Source organism: Oncorhynchus mykiss, chromosome 8, assembly GCF_057628025.1.
Source record: "Oncorhynchus mykiss isolate SJ-2025 chromosome 8, ASM5762802v1, whole genome shotgun sequence".
Lineage (NCBI taxonomy): Eukaryota > Metazoa > Chordata > Actinopteri > Salmoniformes > Salmonidae > Oncorhynchus > Oncorhynchus mykiss.
Genome location: NC_143029.1, coordinates 54,166,994 through 54,181,845, shown reverse-complemented (window position 1 = coordinate 54,181,845; position 14,852 = coordinate 54,166,994). Strand labels below are relative to the sequence as shown.

Below are 14,852 nucleotides of genomic sequence, written 5' to 3'. Positions count from 1 at the left end.
TTTACATACATTTTCAGACCCTTTGCTATGAGACTGGAAATTGAGCTCAGGTCCATCCTGTTTCCATTGATCATCCTTGAGATGTTTCTTCAACTTGATTGGAGTCCACCTGTGGTAAATTCAAATGATTGGTCATTTCTGCAGCATTGAAGGTACCCAAGAACACAGTGGCTTCCATCACTCTTAAATAGAAGAAGTTTGGAACCACCAAGCCTCTTCCAAGTTCCGGCTGCACACGATAATTCCCGGCTTCTCATGTCTACCTCACATAATATCCCAAATTGAGTTCCACAGAAAGAGCCATAATACCCATTAAATATTTTAAAAATACCTTATTTACGTAAGTTTTCAGACTCTTTGCTATGAGGCTGGAAATTGAGCTCAGGTCCATCCTGTTTCCATTGATCATCCTTGAGATGTTTCTTCAACTTGATTGGAGTCCACCTGTGGTAAATTCAAATGATTGGTCATTTCTGCAGCATTGAAGGTACCCAAGAACACAGTGGCTTCCATCACTCTTAAATGGAAGAAGTTTTGAACCACCAAGCCTCTTCCAAGAGCCGCTGCACACAATAATTCCCGGCTTCTCAAGCCTTATTGTTTAATTAATTGACTAAGTAATTTCTGATTTCATTAGGTTCTGAGAGCGATAAATGTCCCACCCAGCCAAAGTCAGCCACACCCTTAGTTTTCCAATCATTCGGTTTCCGTAGTGTAGTGGTTATCACGTTCGCCTCACACGCGAAAGGTCCCCGGTTCGAGACCGGGCGGAAACACATTTTAACAGATTGGTCCTTCGCACTTCTCAGTATTTGCTATTCAGACTTTAGTTTCAGTAGTGTATTGGTTATCACGTTCGCCTCACACGCGAAAGTCAGTCACACCCTTAGTTTCCCAATCATTCGGTTTCCGTAGCGTAGTGGTTATCACGTTCGCCTCACACGCGAAAGGTCCCCGGTTCGAAACCGGGTGGAAACATTTTGTAATATTCAATATTTCCCAATGCCCAGAGGCTAGCATTTGGTTTGAAACAGTTGAGGTTTGTCTAAACCTTGCTGTCTACCTCTCCGACCAGTGGATCAATGTTGCCGTTTTTTTGGGGACCTCCACCATGCGATCTGTATGAATGTGACCAGACTGACAGCTTCTCTGAGCCAGGCAAATTCATTTATCAGGGTCATTGTAATGGATATATCCAAAGAAATGGCAATATAATCCAAGGTAAAACAAACAAAAATGTAGATTGTTTTCTGTCATTTCAGCTGCTTGATGTGATTGTGTGATAGATTTAGTTGGCTGGCTAGCAAAGGAAAAGAAGCTAGCCTGCATAGGTACAGTGCATTCGGAAAGTTTTCAGACCCCTTACTTTTTTCCACATTTTGTTACGTTACAGCCTTATACTAAAATGGATGAAATAAAATAAAATCTATCTACACACAATACCACATAATGACAAAGCGATAGCATATAGTTTTTATTAATGAAAAAAATATTTTAAAAATACCTTATTTACATACATTTTCAGACCCTTTGCTATGAGACTGGAAATTGAGCTCAGGTCCATCCTGTTTCCATTGATCATCCTTGAGATGTTTCTTCAACTTGATTGGAGTCCACCTGTGGTAAATTCAAATGATTGGTCATTTCTGCAGCATTGAAGGTACCCAAGAACACAGTGGCTTCCATCACTCTTAAATAGAAGAAGTTTGGAACCACCAAGCCTCTTCCAAGTTCCGGCTGCACACGATAATTCCCGGCTTCTCATGTCTACCTCACATAATATCCCAAATTGAGTTCCACAGAAAGAGCCATAATACCCATTAAATATTTTAAAAATACCTTATTTACGTAAGTTTTCAGACCCTTTGCTATGAGGCTGGAAATTGAGCTCAGGTCCATCCTGTTTCCATTGATCATCCTTGAGATGTTTCTTCAACTTGATTGGAGTCCACCTGTGGTAAATTCAAATGATTGGTCATTTCTGCAGCATTGAAGGTACCCAAGAACACAGTGGCTTCCATCACTCTTAAATGGAAGAAGTTTTGAACCACCAAGCCTCTTCCAAGAGCCGCTGCACACAATAATTCCCGGCTTCTCAAGCCTTATTGTTTAATTAATTGACTAAGTAATTTCTGATTTCATTAGGTTCTGAGAGCGATAAATGTCCCACCCAGCCAAAGTCAGCCACACCCTTAGTTTTCCAATCATTCGGTTTCCGTAGTGTAGTGGTTATCACGTTCGCCTCACACGCGAAAGGTCCCCGGTTCGAGACCGGGCGGAAACACATTTTAACAGATTGGTCCTTCACACTTCTCAGTATTTGCTATTCAGACTTTAGTTTCAGTAGTGTATTGGTTATCACGTTCGCCTCACACGCGAAAGTCAGTCACACCCATAGTTTCCCAATCATTCGGTTTCCGTAGTGTAGTGGTTATCACGTTCGCCTCACACGCGAAAGGTCCCCGGTTCGAAACCGGGTGGAAACATTTTGTAATATTCAATATTTCCCAATGCCCAGAGGCTAGCATTTGGTTTGAAACAGTTGAGGTTTGTCTAAACCTTGCTGTCTACCTCTCCGACCAGTGGATCAATGTTGCCGTTTTTTTGGGGACCTCCACCATGCGATCTGTATGAATGTGACCAGACTGACAGCTTCTCTGAGCCAGGCAAATTCATTTATCAGGGTCATTGTAATGGATATATCCAAAGAAATGGCAATATAATCCAAGGTAAAACAAACAAAAATGTAGATAGTTTTCTGTCATTTCAGCTGCTTGATGTGATTGTGTGATAGATTTAGTTGGCTGGCTAGCAAAGGAAAAGAAGCTAGCCTGCATAGGTACAGTGCATTCGGAAAGTTTTCAGACCCCTTACTTTTTTCCACATTTTGTTACGTTACAGCCTTATACTAAAATGGATGAAATAAAATAAAATCTATCTACACACAATACCACATAATGACAAAGCGATAGCATATAGTTTTTATTAATGAAAAAAATATTTTAAAAATACCTTATTTACATACATTTTCAGACCCTTTGCTATGAGACTGGAAATTGAGCTCAGGTCCATCCTGTTTCCATTGATCATCCTTGAGATGTTTCTTCAACTTGATTGGAGTCCACCTGTGGTAAATTCAAATGATTGGTCATTTCTGCAGCATTGAAGGTACCCAAGAACACAGTGGCTTCCATCACTCTTAAATAGAAGAAGTTTGGAACCACCAAGCCTCTTCCAAGTTCCGGCTGCACACGATAATTCCCGGCTTCTCATGTCTACCTCACATAATATCCCAAATTGAGTTCCACAGAAAGAGCCATAATACCCATTAAATATTTTAAAAATACCTTATTTACGTAAGTTTTCAGACCCTTTGCTATGAGGCTGGAAATTGAGCTCAGGTCCATCCTGTTTCCATTGATCATCCTTGAGATGTTTCTTCAACTTGATTGGAGTCCACCTGTGGTAAATTCAAATGATTGGTCATTTCTGCAGCATTGAAGGTACCCAAGAACACAGTGGCTTCCATCACTCTTAAATGGAAGAAGTTTTGAACCACCAAGCCTCTTCCAAGAGCCGCTGCACACAATAATTCCCGGCTTCTCAAGCCTTATTGTTTAATTAATTGACTAAGTAATTTCTGATTTCATTAGGTTCTGAGAGCGATAAATGTCCCACCCAGCCAAAGTCAGCCACACCCTTAGTTTTCCAATCATTCGGTTTCCGTAGTGTAGTGGTTATCACGTTCGCCTCACACGCGAAAGGTCCCCGGTTCGAGACCGGGCGGAAACACATTTTAACAGATTGGTCCTTCGCACTTCTCAGTATTTGCTATTCAGACTTTAGTTTCAGTAGTGTATTGGTTATCACGTTCGCCTCACACGCGAAAGTCAGTCACACCCATAGTTTCCCAATCATTCGGTTTCCGTAGTGTAGTGGTTATCACGTTCGCCTCACACGCGAAAGGTCCCCGGTTCGAAACCGGGTGGAAACATTTTGTAATATTCAATATTTCCCAATGCCCAGAGGCTAGCATTTGGTTTGAAACAGTTGAGGTTTGTCTAAACCTTGCTGTCTACCTCTCCGACCAGTGGATCAATGTTGCCGTTTTTTTGGGGACCTCCACCATGCGATCTGTATGAATGTGACCAGACTGACAGCTTCTCTGAGCCAGGCAAATTCATTTATCAGGGTCATTGTAATGGATATATCCAAAGAAATGGCAATATAATCCAAGGTAAAACAAACAAAAATGTAGATCGTTTTCTGTCATTTCAGCTGCTTGATGTGATTGTGTGATAGATTTAGTTGGCTGGCTAGCAAAGGAAAAGAAGCTAGCCTGCATAGGTACAGTGCATTCGGAAAGTTTTCAGACCCCTTACTTTTTTCCACATTTTGTTACGTTACAGCCTTATACTAAAATGGATGAAATAAAATAAAATCTATCTACACACAATACCACATAATGACAAAGCGATAGCATATAGTTTTTATTAATGAAAAAAATATTTTAAAAATACCTTATTTACATACATTTTCAGACCCTTTGCTATGAGACTGGAAATTGAGCTCAGGTCCATCCTGTTTCCATTGATCATCCTTGAGATGTTTCTTCAACTTGATTGGAGTCCACCTGTGGTAAATTCAAATGATTGGTCATTTCTGCAGCATTGAAGGTACCCAAGAACACAGTGGCTTCCATCACTCTTAAATAGAAGAAGTTTGGAACCACCAAGCCTCTTCCAAGTTCCGGCTGCACACGATAATTCCCGGCTTCTCATGTCTACCTCACATAATATCCCAAATTGAGTTCCACAGAAAGAGCCATAATACCCATTAAATATTTTAAAAATACCTTATTTACGTAAGTTTTCAGACTCTTTGCTATGAGGCTGGAAATTGAGCTCAGGTCCATCCTGTTTCCATTGATCATCCTTGAGATGTTTCTTCAACTTGATTGGAGTCCACCTGTGGTAAATTCAAATGATTGGTCATTTCTGCAGCATTGAAGGTACCCAAGAACACAGTGGCTTCCATCACTCTTAAATGGAAGAAGTTTTGAACCACCAAGCCTCTTCCAAGAGCCGCTGCACACAATAATTCCCGGCTTCTCAAGCCTTATTGTTTAATTAATTGACTAAGTAATTTCTGATTTCATTAGGTTCTGAGAGCGATAAATGTCCCACCCAGCCAAAGTCAGCCACACCCTTAGTTTTCCAATCATTCGGTTTCCGTAGTGTAGTGGTTATCACGTTCGCCTCACACGCGAAAGGTCCCCGGTTCGAGACCGGGCGGAAACACATTTTAACAGATTGGTCCTTCGCACTTCTCAGTATTTGCTATTCAGACTTTAGTTTCAGTAGTGTATTGGTTATCACGTTCGCCTCACACGCGAAAGTCAGTCACACCCTTAGTTTCCCAATCATTCGGTTTCCGTAGCGTAGTGGTTATCACGTTCGCCTCACACGCGAAAGGTCCCCGGTTCGAAACCGGGTGGAAACATTTTGTAATATTCAATATTTCCCAATGCCCAGAGGCTAGCATTTGGTTTGAAACAGTTGAGGTTTGTCTAAACCTTGCTGTCTACCTCTCCGACCAGTGGATCAATGTTGCCGTTTTTTTGGGGACCTCCACCATGCGATCTGTATGAATGTGACCAGACTGACAGCTTCTCTGAGCCAGGCAAATTCATTTATCAGGGTCATTGTAATGGATATATCCAAAGAAATGGCAATATAATCCAAGGTAAAACAAACAAAAATGTAGATTGTTTTCTGTCATTTCAGCTGCTTGATGTGATTGTGTGATAGATTTAGTTGGCTGGCTAGCAAAGGAAAAGAAGCTAGCCTGCATAGGTACAGTGCATTCGGAAAGTTTTCAGACCCCTTACTTTTTTCCACATTTTGTTACGTTACAGCCTTATACTAAAATGGATGAAATAAAATAAAATCTATCTACACACAATACCACATAATGACAAAGCGATAGCATATAGTTTTTATTAATGAAAAAAATATTTTAAAAATACCTTATTTACATACATTTTCAGACCCTTTGCTATGAGACTGGAAATTGAGCTCAGGTCCATCCTGTTTCCATTGATCATCCTTGAGATGTTTCTTCAACTTGATTGGAGTCCACCTGTGGTAAATTCAAATGATTGGTCATTTCTGCAGCATTGAAGGTACCCAAGAACACAGTGGCTTCCATCACTCTTAAATAGAAGAAGTTTGGAACCACCAAGCCTCTTCCAAGTTCCGGCTGCACACGATAATTCCCGGCTTCTCATGTCTACCTCACATAATATCCCAAATTGAGTTCCACAGAAAGAGCCATAATACCCATTAAATATTTTAAAAATACCTTATTTACGTAAGTTTTCAGACCCTTTGCTATGAGGCTGGAAATTGAGCTCAGGTCCATCCTGTTTCCATTGATCATCCTTGAGATGTTTCTTCAACTTGATTGGAGTCCACCTGTGGTAAATTCAAATGATTGGTCATTTCTGCAGCATTGAAGGTACCCAAGAACACAGTGGCTTCCATCACTCTTAAATGGAAGAAGTTTTGAACCACCAAGCCTCTTCCAAGAGCCGCTGCACACAATAATTCCCGGCTTCTCAAGCCTTATTGTTTAATTAATTGACTAAGTAATTTCTGATTTCATTAGGTTCTGAGAGCGATAAATGTCCCACCCAGCCAAAGTCAGCCACACCCTTAGTTTTCCAATCATTCGGTTTCCGTAGTGTAGTGGTTATCACGTTCGCCTCACACGCGAAAGGTCCCCGGTTCGAGACCGGGCGGAAACACATTTTAACAGATTGGTCCTTCGCACTTCTCAGTATTTGCTATTCAGACTTTAGTTTCAGTAGTGTATTGGTTATCACGTTCGCCTCACACGCGAAAGTCAGTCACACCCATAGTTTCCCAATCATTCGGTTTCCGTAGTGTAGTGGTTATCACGTTCGCCTCACACGCGAAAGGTCCCCGGTTCGAAACCGGGTGGAAACATTTTGTAATATTCAATATTTCCCAATGCCCAGAGGCTAGCATTTGGTTTGAAACAGTTGAGGTTTGTCTAAACCTTGCTGTCTACCTCTCCGACCAGTGGATCAATGTTGCCGTTTTTTTGGGGACCTCCACCATGCGATCTGTATGAATGTGACCAGACTGACAGCTTCTCTGAGCCAGGCAAATTCATTTATCAGGGTCATTGTAATGGATATATCCAAAGAAATGGCAATATAATCCAAGGTAAAACAAACAAAAATGTAGATAGTTTTCTGTCATTTCAGCTGCTTGATGTGATTGTGTGATAGATTTAGTTGGCTGGCTAGCAAAGGAAAAGAAGCTAGCCTGCATAGGTACAGTGCATTCGGAAAGTTTTCAGACCCCTTACTTTTTTCCACATTTTGTTACGTTACAGCCTTATACTAAAATGGATGAAATAAAATAAAATCTATCTACACACAATACCACATAATGACAAAGCGATAGCATATAGTTTTTATTAATGAAAAAAATATTTTAAAAATACCTTATTTACATACATTTTCAGACCCTTTGCTATGAGACTGGAAATTGAGCTCAGGTCCATCCTGTTTCCATTGATCATCCTTGAGATGTTTCTTCAACTTGATTGGAGTCCACCTGTGGTAAATTCAAATGATTGGTCATTTCTGCAGCATTGAAGGTACCCAAGAACACAGTGGCTTCCATCACTCTTAAATAGAAGAAGTTTGGAACCACCAAGCCTCTTCCAAGTTCCGGCTGCACACGATAATTCCCGGCTTCTCATGTCTACCTCACATAATATCCCAAATTGAGTTCCACAGAAAGAGCCATAATACCCATTAAATATTTTAAAAATACCTTATTTACGTAAGTTTTCAGACCCTTTGCTATGAGGCTGGAAATTGAGCTCAGGTCCATCCTGTTTCCATTGATCATCCTTGAGATGTTTCTTCAACTTGATTGGAGTCCACCTGTGGTAAATTCAAATGATTGGTCATTTCTGCAGCATTGAAGGTACCCAAGAACACAGTGGCTTCCATCACTCTTAAATGGAAGAAGTTTTGAACCACCAAGCCTCTTCCAAGAGCCGCTGCACACAATAATTCCCGGCTTCTCAAGCCTTATTGTTTAATTAATTGACTAAGTAATTTCTGATTTCATTAGGTTCTGAGAGCGATAAATGTCCCACCCAGCCAAAGTCAGCCACACCCTTAGTTTTCCAATCATTCGGTTTCCGTAGTGTAGTGGTTATCACGTTCGCCTCACACGCGAAAGGTCCCCGGTTCGAGACCGGGCGGAAACACATTTTAACAGATTGGTCCTTCGCACTTCTCAGTATTTGCTATTCAGACTTTAGTTTCAGTAGTGTATTGGTTATCACGTTCGCCTCACACGCGAAAGTCAGTCACACCCATAGTTTCCCAATCATTCGGTTTCCGTAGTGTAGTGGTTATCACGTTCGCCTCACACGCGAAAGGTCCCCGGTTCGAAACCGGGTGGAAACATTTTGTAATATTCAATATTTCCCAATGCCCAGAGGCTAGCATTTGGTTTGAAACAGTTGAGGTTTGTCTAAACCTTGCTGTCTACCTCTCCGACCAGTGGATCAATGTTGCCGTTTTTTTGGGGACCTCCACCATGCGATCTGTATGAATGTGACCAGACTGACAGCTTCTCTGAGCCAGGCAAATTCATTTATCAGGGTCATTGTAATGGATATATCCAAAGAAATGGCAATATAATCCAAGGTAAAACAAACAAAAATGTAGATCGTTTTCTGTCATTTCAGCTGCTTGATGTGATTGTGTGATAGATTTAGTTGGCTGGCTAGCAAAGGAAAAGAAGCTAGCCTGCATAGGTACAGTGCATTCGGAAAGTTTTCAGACCCCTTACTTTTTTCCACATTTTGTTACGTTACAGCCTTATACTAAAATGGATGAAATAAAATAAAATCTATCTACACACAATACCACATAATGACAAAGCGATAGCATATAGTTTTTATTAATGAAAAAAATATTTTAAAAATACCTTATTTACATACATTTTCAGGCCCTTTGCTATGAGACTGGAAATTGAGCTCAGGTCCATCCTGTTTCCATTGATCATCCTTGAGATGTTTCTTCAACTTGATTGGAGTCCACCTGTGGTAAATTCAAATGATTGGTCATTTCTGCAGCATTGAAGGTACCCAAGAACACAGTGGCTTCCATCACTCTTAAATAGAAGAAGTTTGGAACCACCAAGCCTCTTCCAAGTTCCGGCTGCACACGATAATTCCCGGCTTCTCATGTCTACCTCACATAATATCCCAAATTGAGTTCCACAGAAAGAGCCATAATACCCATTAAATATTTTAAAAATACCTTATTTACGTAAGTTTTCAGACCCTTTGCTATGAGGCTGGAAATTGAGCTCAGGTCCATCCTGTTTCCATTGATCATCCTTGAGATGTTTCTTCAACTTGATTGGAGTCCACCTGTGGTAAATTCAAATGATTGGTCATTTCTGCAGCATTGAAGGTACCCAAGAACACAGTGGCTTCCATCACTCTTAAATGGAAGAAGTTTTGAACCACCAAGCCTCTTCCAAGAGCCGCTGCACACAATAATTCCCGGCTTCTCAAGCCTTATTGTTTAATTAATTGACTAAGTAATTTCTGATTTCATTAGGTTCTGAGAGCGATAAATGTCCCACCCAGCCAAAGTCAGTCACACCCTTAGTTTTCCAATCATTCGGTTTCCGTAGTGTAGTGGTTATCACGTTCGCCTCACACGCGAAAGGTCCCCGGTTCGAGACCGGGCGGAAACACATTTTAACAGATTGGTCCTTCGCACTTCTCAGTATTTGCTATTCAGACTTTAGTTTCAGTAGTGTATTGGTTATCACGTTCGCCTCACACGCGAAAGTCAGTCACACCCTTAGTTTTCCAATCATTCGGTTTCCGTAGTGTAGTGGTTATCACGCTCGCCTCACACGTGAAAGGTCCCCGGTTCGAAACCGGGTGGAAACATTTTGTAATATTCAATATTTCCCAATGCCCAGAGGCTAGCATTTGGTTTGAAACAGTTGAGGTTTGTCTAAACCTTGCTGTCTACCTCTCCGACCAGTGGATCAATGTTGCCGTTTTTTTGGGGACCTCCACCATGCGATCTGTATGAATGTGACCAGACTGACAGCTTCTCTGAGCCAGGCAAATTCATTTATCAGGGTCATTGTAATGGATATATCCAAAGAAATGGCAATATAATCCAAGGTAAAACAAACAAAAATGTAGATTGTTTTCTGTTATTTCAGCTGCTTGATGTGATTGTGTGATAGATTTAGTTGGCTGGCTAGCAAAGGAAAAGAAGCTAGCCTGCATAGGTACAGTGCATTCGGAAAGTTTTCAGACCCCTTACTTTTTTCCACATTTTGTTACGTTACAGCCTTATACTAAAATGGATGAAATAAAATAAAATCTATCTACACACAATACCACATAATGACAAAGCGATAGCATATAGTTTTTATTAATGAAAAAAATATTTTAAAAATACCTTATTTACATACATTTTCAGACCCTTTGCTATGAGACTGGAAATTGAGCTCAGGTCCATCCTGTTTCCATTGATCATCCTTGAGATGTTTCTTCAACTTGATTGGAGTCCACCTGTGGTAAATTCAAATGATTGGTCATTTCTGCAGCATTGAAGGTACCCAAGAACACAGTGGCTTCCATCACTCTTAAATAGAAGAAGTTTGGAACCACCAAGCCTCTTCCAAGTTCCGGCTGCACACGATAATTCCCGGCTTCTCATGTCTACCTCACATAATATCCCAAATTGAGTTCCACAGAAAGAGCCATAATACCCATTAAATATTTTAAAAATACCTTATTTACGTACGTTTTCAGACCCTTTGCTATGAGACTGGAAATTGAGCTCAGGTCCATCCTGTTTCCATTGATCATCCTTGAGATGTTTCTTCAACTTGATTGGAGTCCACCTGTGGTAAATTCAAATGATTGGTCATTTCTGAAGCATTGAAGGTACCCAAGAACACAGTGGCTTCCATCACTCTTAAATGGAAGAAGTTTTGAACCACCAAGCCTCTTCCATGAGCCGCTGCACACAATAATTCCCGGCTTCTAAAGCCTTATTGTTTAATTAATTGACTAAGTAATTTCTGATTTCATTAGGTTCTGAGAGCGATAAATGTCCCACCCAGCCAAAGTCAGTCACACCCTTAGTTTTCCAATCATTCGGTTTCCGTAGTGTAGTGGTTATCACGTTCTCCTCACACGCGAAAGGTCCCCGGTTCGAGACCGGGCGGAAACACATTTTAACAGATTGGTCCTTCGCACTTCTCAGTATTTGCTATTCAGAATTTAGTTTCAGTAGTGTATTGGTTATCACGTTCGCCTCACACGCGAAAGTCAGTCACACCCTTAGTTTTCCAATCATTAGGTTTCCGTAGTGTAGTGGTTATCACGTTTGCCTCACACGCGAAAGGTCCCCGGTTCGAAACCGGGTGGAAACATTTTGTAATATTCAATATTTCCCAATGCCCAGAGGCTAGCATTTGGTTTGAAACAGTTGAGGTTTGTCTAAACCTTGCTGTCTACCTCTCCGACCAGTGGATCAATGTTGCCGTTTTTTTGGGGACCTCCACCATGCGATCTGTATGAATGTGACCAGACTGACAGCTTCTCTGAGCCAGGCAAATTCATTTATCAGGGTCATTGTAATGGATATATCCAAAGAAATGGCAATATAATCCAAGGTAAAACAAACAAAAATGTAGATCGTTTTCTGTCATTTCAGCTGCTTGATGTGATTGTGTGATAGATTTAGTTGGCTGGCTAGCAAAGGAAAAGAAGCTAGCCTGCATAGGTACAGTGCATTCGGAAAGTTTTCAGACCCCTTACTTTATTCCACATTTTGTTACGTTACAGCCTTATACTAAAATGGATTAAATAAAATAAAATCTATCTACACACAATACCACATAATGACAAAGCGATAGCATATAGTTTTTATTAATGAAAAAAATATTTTAAAAATACCTTATTTACATACATTTTCAGACCCTTTGCTATGAGACTGGAAATTGAGCTCAGGTCCATCCTGTTTCCATTGATCATCCTTGAGATGTTTCTTCAACTTGATTGGAGTCCACCTGTGGTAAATTCAAATGATTGGTCATTTCTGCAGCATTGAAGGTACCCAAGAACACAGTGGCTTCCATCACTCTTAAATAGAAGAAGTTTGGAACCACCAAGCCTCTTCCAAGTTCCGGCTGCACACGATAATTCCCGGCTTCTCATGTCTACCTCACATAATATCCCAAATTGAGTTCCACAGAAAGAGCCATAATACCCATTAAATATTTTAAAAATACCTTATTTACGTAAGTTTTCAGACCCTTTGCTATGAGGCTGGAAATTGAGCTCAGGTCCATCCTGTTTCCATTGATCATCCTTGAGATGTTTCTTCAACTTGATTGGAGTCCACCTGTGGTAAATTCAAATGATTGGTCATTTCTGCAGCATTGAAGGTACCCAAGAACACAGTGGCTTCCATCACTCTTAAATGGAAGAAGTTTTGAACCACCAAGCCTCTTCCAAGAGCCGCTGCACACAATAATTCCCGGCTTCTCAAGCCTTATTGTTTAATTAATTGACTAAGTAATTTCTGATTTCATTAGGTTCTGAGAGCGATAAATGTCCCACCCAGCCAAAGTCAGCCACACCCTTAGTTTTCCAATCATTCGGTTTCCGTAGTGTAGTGGTTATCACGTTCGCCTCACACGCGAAAGGTCCCCGGTTCGAGACCGGGCGGAAACACATTTTAACAGATTGGTCCTTCGCACTTCTCAGTATTTGCTATTCAGACTTTAGTTTCAGTAGTGTATTGGTTATCACGTTCGCCTCACACGCGAAAGTCAGTCACACCCATAGTTTCCCAATCATTCGGTTTCCGTAGTGTAGTGGTTATCACGTTCGCCTCACACGCGAAAGGTCCCCGGTTCGAAACCGGGTGGAAACATTTTGTAATATTCAATATTTCCCAATGCCCAGAGGCTAGCATTTGGTTTGAAACAGTTGAGGTTTGTCTAAACCTTGCTGTCTACCTCTCCGACCAGTGGATCAATGTTGCCGTTTTTTTGGGGACCTCCACCATGCGATCTGTATGAATGTGACCAGACTGACAGCTTCTCTGAGCCAGGCAAATTCATTTATCAGGGTCATTGTAATGGATATATCCAAAGAAATGGCAATATAATCCAAGGTAAAACAAACAAAAATGTAGATAGTTTTCTGTCATTTCAGCTGCTTGATGTGATTGTGTGATAGATTTAGTTGGCTGGCTAGCAAAGGAAAAGAAGCTAGCCTGCATAGGTACAGTGCATTCGGAAAGTTTTCAGACCCCTTACTTTTTTCCACATTTTGTTACGTTACAGCCTTATACTAAAAAGGATGAAATAAAATAAAATCTATCTACACACAATACCACATAATGACAAAGCGATAGCATATAGTTTTTATTAATGAAAAAAATATTTTAAAAATACCTTATTTACATACATTTTCAGACCCTTTGCTATGAGACTGGAAATTGAGCTCAGGTCCATCCTGTTTCCATTGATCATCCTTGAGATGTTTCTTCAACTTGATTGGAGTCCACCTGTGGTAAATTCAAATGATTGGTCATTTCTGCAGCATTGAAGGTACCCAAGAACACAGTGGCTTCCATCACTCTTAAATAGAAGAAGTTTGGAACCACCAAGCCTCTTCCAAGTTCCGGCTGCACACGATAATTCCCGGCTTCTCATGTCTACCTCACATAATATCCCAAATTGAGTTCCACAGAAAGAGCCATAATACCCATTAAATATTTTAAAAATACCTTATTTACGTAAGTTTTCAGACCCTTTGCTATGAGGCTGGAAATTGAGCTCAGGTCCATCCTGTTTCCATTGATCATCCTTGAGATGTTTCTTCAACTTGATTGGAGTCCACCTGTGGTAAATTCAAATGATTGGTCATTTCTGCAGCATTGAAGGTACCCAAGAACACAGTGGCTTCCATCACTCTTAAATGGAAGAAGTTTTGAACCACCAAGCCTCTTCCAAGAGCCGCTGCACACAATAATTCCCGGCTTCTCAAGCCTTATTGTTTAATTAATTGACTAAGTAATTTCTGATTTCATTAGGTTCTGAGAGCGATAAATGTCCCACCCAGCCAAAGTCAGCCACACCCTTAGTTTTCCAATCATTCGGTTTCCGTAGTGTAGTGGTTATCACGTTCGCCTCACACGCGAAAGGTCCCCGGTTCGAGACCGGGCGGAAACACATTTTAACAGATTGGTCCTTCGCACTTCTCAGTATTTGCTATTCAGACTTTAGTTTCAGTAGTGTATTGGTTATCACGTTCGCCTCACACGCGAAAGTCAGTCACACCCTTAGTTTCCCAATCATTCGTTTTCTGTAGTGTAGTGGTTATCACGTTCGCCTCACACGCGAAAGGTCCCCGGTTCAAAACTGGGTGGAAACATTTTGTAATATTCAATATTTCCCAATGCCCAGAGGCTAGCATTTGGTTTGAAACAGTTGAGGTTTGTCTAAACCTTGCTGTCTACCTCTCCGACCAGTGGATCAATGTTGCCGTTTTTTTGGGGACCTCCACCATGCAATCTGTATGAATGTGACCAGACTGACAGCTTCTCTGAGCCAGGCAAATTCATTTATCAGGGTCATTGTAATGGATATATCCAAAGAAATGGCAATATAATCCAAGGTAAAACAAACAAAAATGTAGATTGTTTTCTGTCATTTCAGCTGCTTGATGTGATTGTG

The 14,852-nt window shown here is 40.8% G+C and overlaps 9 non-coding genes across 9 annotated transcripts; all 9 read left to right on the top strand.

Annotated features, from left to right (window-relative positions):
* The first annotated feature begins 703 nt into the window (after nt 1-703).
* On the top strand, nt 704-776 carry trnav-cac (transfer RNA valine (anticodon CAC)). The gene has a single exon. It is a non-coding gene; the product is annotated as a tRNA-Val (tRNA).
* A 1,435-nt stretch (nt 777-2,211) lies between these two features.
* On the top strand, nt 2,212-2,284 carry trnav-cac (transfer RNA valine (anticodon CAC)). Its single transcript has one exon. It is a non-coding gene; the product is annotated as a tRNA-Val (tRNA).
* A 1,435-nt stretch (nt 2,285-3,719) lies between these two features.
* Nucleotides 3,720-3,792, top strand: trnav-cac (transfer RNA valine (anticodon CAC)). The gene has a single exon. It is a non-coding gene; the product is annotated as a tRNA-Val (tRNA).
* A 1,435-nt stretch (nt 3,793-5,227) lies between these two features.
* trnav-cac (transfer RNA valine (anticodon CAC)) lies at nt 5,228-5,300 on the top strand. Its single transcript has one exon. It is a non-coding gene; the product is annotated as a tRNA-Val (tRNA).
* A 1,435-nt stretch (nt 5,301-6,735) lies between these two features.
* trnav-cac (transfer RNA valine (anticodon CAC)) lies at nt 6,736-6,808 on the top strand. The gene has a single exon. It is a non-coding gene; the product is annotated as a tRNA-Val (tRNA).
* Nucleotides 6,809-8,243: 1,435 nt separating this feature from the next.
* Nucleotides 8,244-8,316, top strand: trnav-cac (transfer RNA valine (anticodon CAC)). The gene has a single exon. It is a non-coding gene; the product is annotated as a tRNA-Val (tRNA).
* A 1,435-nt stretch (nt 8,317-9,751) lies between these two features.
* Nucleotides 9,752-9,824, top strand: trnav-cac (transfer RNA valine (anticodon CAC)). Its single transcript has one exon. It is a non-coding gene; the product is annotated as a tRNA-Val (tRNA).
* Nucleotides 9,825-12,767: 2,943 nt separating this feature from the next.
* On the top strand, nt 12,768-12,840 carry trnav-cac (transfer RNA valine (anticodon CAC)). Its single transcript has one exon. It is a non-coding gene; the product is annotated as a tRNA-Val (tRNA).
* A 1,435-nt stretch (nt 12,841-14,275) lies between these two features.
* trnav-cac (transfer RNA valine (anticodon CAC)) lies at nt 14,276-14,348 on the top strand. The gene has a single exon. It is a non-coding gene; the product is annotated as a tRNA-Val (tRNA).
* The last annotated feature ends 504 nt before the right edge of the window (nt 14,349-14,852 follow it).